The 4177-nt window shown below is 45.0% G+C and overlaps 1 non-coding gene across 1 annotated transcript; it reads left to right on the top strand.

Moving 5' to 3' along the window:
- Positions 1-3753: 3753 nt before the first annotated feature.
- LOC137751649 (U6 spliceosomal RNA) lies at positions 3754-3860 on the top strand. Its single transcript, XR_011070900.1, has one exon. It is a non-coding gene; the product is annotated as a U6 spliceosomal RNA (small nuclear RNA).
- The last annotated feature ends 317 nt before the right edge of the window (positions 3861-4177 follow it).

The following is a 4177-nucleotide window of genomic DNA, read 5'->3' on the forward strand; positions in this document are numbered from 1 at the left end:
GGGGTCCCAGGAAGCAGTTCTTCCGGCAGCTTAGTCAGCACCCTCAACATGATGTTCGGACCCTGCCTGGCCTGGAACATAACTCCTGGTCCAGGCGCCCCAGTTATATCCACCTTGCTTCTGGTAGACAGCTCAGCGTGGCCATAACCCAAATGAACTAGAGCCTTTTAAAGTTACGCAGCTCTTGCTTTAACACCAATGGCTGCTCTAAAAAGAAACTCCGTACACTCAACTCCAAAAGCATTGAAGAGTCAAGCAGGTGGTGACTCAGCTCTCTTGAGCGGTGTTACCTCTCACAGCATTCCGCACAACTCTTAAAATTTTTTTTTTTTTTTTGTCCAAATCTTCTCATTTTATTTTCTTCAAGCTTTAATTTTGAAAATTCAATCCTACAGAAATTTCAGCATGATGTAAACTAAGATACCCATCATCTAGGTTCACTGATATCTCTTTGTCTCCCTGATCATTTGCTCCAGACATTGCAATAGTTCACATCTAAATACTTCAGCATGTATCCTAAGAACAAGGGTATCTTCTTATGTAACAGGCAGGAAACTTGTCTCCCTCAGGAAATTAACATTGATACATTCGAAGTCAGGGAACCATACTGGGGTCACCAGGAAGGTCCTGTAGTAATAGACACATTGATACATTTTACAGCTGTGTTGGTATATATGCTAATATAATCAGTCTGTGTTTATTAGTGTGAATTACAGTAATTACTTCTTTATTTATTTTTTTCTTCTGATTTAAAGGAAATTAGAATTACAGCATTTGGTGAGCCCGTAAGTGTACACAGGCCGGAAGCTCTCCTTCTCCCTCTCCCCAAGCGTGCTCTTCCCCTCTCATCGCATCTCCAGGCCTACCAGCTCTCTGCTTGAATCCCCCTCCCCTCCCTGGACGGCTCTCCATGCATCTCCCCGGCCTCTAATACCTTCTTGCAATAGAGATCCTCCTCCTCAGAGAGGGGCCATGGGATGGAGCCTGGAGTTTTCTCTGCCGTGACTTTATCATCTGAAATATGACCCCACAGTCTCTGACATAGTTTTCTTGCTATTGTCCTTTTCTATAAATTTCATTTTCTTCAACATTGAAGATTTCATAAGAGGAAGTCAGCTTACTCACAGCAGAAAAGACTCCGTTTTGACGCATAGAATTCTTCAGCTGAGGCTGCAAATCTGCAAATCATGCTAATTGAGTAGTGAGTTTGTTGACTGACCCTGTGAGTATTCCTTCTTTGCAATGTATAGATGCCCAAGAATATTCTTTTTTTTGCTTTTTTTGCCACGTGGCTTGCAGGATCTTAGTTCCCCGACTAGGGATTGAACCCGGGCCAAGGCAGTGAAAGCACAGAGTCCTAACCACTGGACTGCCAGGGAATTCCCCCAAGATGATTCTTTCATTTGTTTGTTTATTTATTTATTTATGGCTGCATTGGGTCTTCCTTGCTGTGCACGGGCTTTTCTCTAGTTGCGGCGAGCGGGGGCTACTCTTTGCTGCGGCACATGGGCTTCTCATTACGGTGGCTTCTCTTATTGCGGAGCACGGGCTCTAGGCGCGCAGGCTTCAGTAGCTGTGGCTCGTGGGCTCAGTAGTTGTGGCTCGCGGGCTCTAGAGCGCAGACTCAGTAGTTGTGGCGCACGAGCTTAGTTGCTCTGTGGCATGTGGGATCTTCCCGGACCAGGGATGGAATCCATGTCCCTTGCATCGGCAGGCAGATCCTTAACCACTGTGCCACCAGGGAAGTCCCCCAAGATGATTCTTTACTGACATCCAGGGACAGCCTGGGGTTTCTTCCACATTCATCTGAGCTGCCATTTGTTTAGCCCATATTATGTCCCAGGCCCCCTGCAAAGCACTTTACATCATTTCTTTGAATCTCCACAAAAGCTCCTATCAGAGGGGTACTGTTAACCCCACTGTACAGATAGAGCGGCTGAGGCTTTCAGATGTTTAAGTGACTCGCCCAAGCTCTGCTGTCATAAGAGGTGGGCAGGATTCAGACCAAATCCCTCCCACTCCCATGTTCCAGGGTGGTCTTTACTCTCGCCTGTGGGTTTGGAGATGAGATAGTAGATGAGGGAAGAGGGCAGGGAAACCGGAGGCTCTACTGGGGGCTCCCTCCCCTCCTGCAGAGGGAAGCACAGTGGAGCCTGTACTTAAATCCATGTCTTCATCTCAGGTGCTTTATATATATAAGCAAAAACAGAAAAGCTTTTGCTCAGCCTAATTCTACCTAAACACGATCATTCCGCACTTCATCTTAGGCTCTCTGCCTGGGAAACAGTGTGTTCTGACTCATATAACAGACATTTACAGAGCAAGTTTTGAGGGCCTAATGAATGTCTCTGATTGTCAGCACTAAATATAATCTTTTAGAATGCGGCAACATTCTAAATTTCTAAAGTTCAAGTTATAAAATGAAAACCTCTTAGATGGGGGGAAAAAAAGAAAAAGAAAAAACCTTTAATACAAACAAACCTATGTCCTTTCAGTTATTAAAAAGACAGCAACGACAACTCACTTCAAGTTTTTCCCACGTGTAGTTGAACCCTTCAGCCATTATTTGACAAACTAGTGTTGTTTTGGAGAACAGGTATATTTCTGGATTTGCGGGACTATGTTTGTCAAATTCCCTGTTACCTCTGGAATAAAAGCTAAGGACACGATGCTTCATTTCTCAATGAAAAGAAGGACAGCAAGGGGGCTGATTCTTTATTAGGCATGTGTCCAGGAGCCTTTAGGAAACAGCAATAAGAGCAGAGAGCATTTCCCTGAGGAACACAGCTCTGGACGGCCACACGGCTGCAAGTAATAAAAGCGCCGGCTCTACGGGCTAGCGGCACGCGGTGTCTGGGGAGGGGCTGTGACTGAGCCCCCTCTCACCGATGGATCCCTGGGCCCCCTGGGGACCCCTGTGTGTGCACTACGGCTCCCACGCTCGCTTCAGGGCACTGTGGGCTCTGCCCAGCGGACGGGGTTGAGTCTTAGGTCTCTTAAACTAAGTCCGCGTGTGACCCAAAGTCTGAAACAAATATACATGATCCAAACTGATAGAAAGAAATGAATACACAAATAAATGGGGAGAGGAGACAGCTCTTCCTTATAGGAAAATTCCAAATACCACTCCCCTCTCCAGGAGATCGAGCTTCATTCTCTCCCTCCCTACTCCTGTGGGACCGCTAGACGTCATGCCCTGTTTCCAAATAATAGAGTAGCGAAGGGAAAAAGAGTAACTTTGCAGTAAGAGAACTGCAAACACTCAGCCAAGTGAGGAAGGGTCCCACCACCAGAGATACCACCTGGATGTCATGTACCTCCTGGTAAAAGTGACAAGAACGGGACTTCACCTCTACGGCATTTGTTTTGAAACCTATAATCCCAGTCTCACCATGAAGAAGACATCAGATGAACCAGACTGGATCCACAGCCATCCCCCTCACGGCAGTCGAGGTCATGAAAGACTGAGAAAATGTCACAGCCCAGCGAAAACTGTTCACAGCAGATGTGTGAACAAAATGTGGTGTTGTACCCCAAGTGGGATCCTGGAAAATCGGGTGAAATCCTGCAGTTTATTTAATACCGCAGTTCCAATATCAGGTTCTTAGTTTTGTGAAAGTACCATGGCAGCGTTAGATGTTGACAGAGAGAGAAGAACCAGGTGAGGGGGACACAGAAAGTCTGTACTCTCTTTGCAACCTTTCTGCAAATCCAAAATTATTCCAAAATAAAGTTGTTTAAAAAAGTTGTTTGGTGTTCACTTCAGCAGCACATATACTAAAATTGGAACGATACAAAGAAGATTAGCATGGCCCCTGCACAAAGATGATTCACAAATTCATGAAGCAGTCCATATTTTTACCCCCCGCCCAAAAAAAAGAAAAAAATTTTGCTCCCTAGGAATAGAGTAGGTAATTAGGGCTATATTTTTTGGTATATTCAGTCATCTAATTCAAAATTAGATTCCCCTGCCCCATACTTGACTCACTTTGCAACATGGCATTTTGATGTCTAGAGTTTTCGTTCTTTGTATGCCTTTTAAAGTCAAAATGCTTGTTCAAGCAAATAGGTGTGGATAATCTTCAAGCAGCTAAAGTATGCGCAGGCATGAGACTGGAGGGCAAACCTAAAGAGCTGATGGAACTTTTGATTTTAAAACATTTTCATGCATTCTAGT

The sequence above is a fragment of the Eschrichtius robustus genome, chromosome 17, assembly GCF_028021215.1.
Source record: "Eschrichtius robustus isolate mEscRob2 chromosome 17, mEscRob2.pri, whole genome shotgun sequence".
In the NCBI taxonomy this organism is placed as follows: domain Eukaryota; kingdom Metazoa; phylum Chordata; class Mammalia; order Artiodactyla; family Eschrichtiidae; genus Eschrichtius; species Eschrichtius robustus.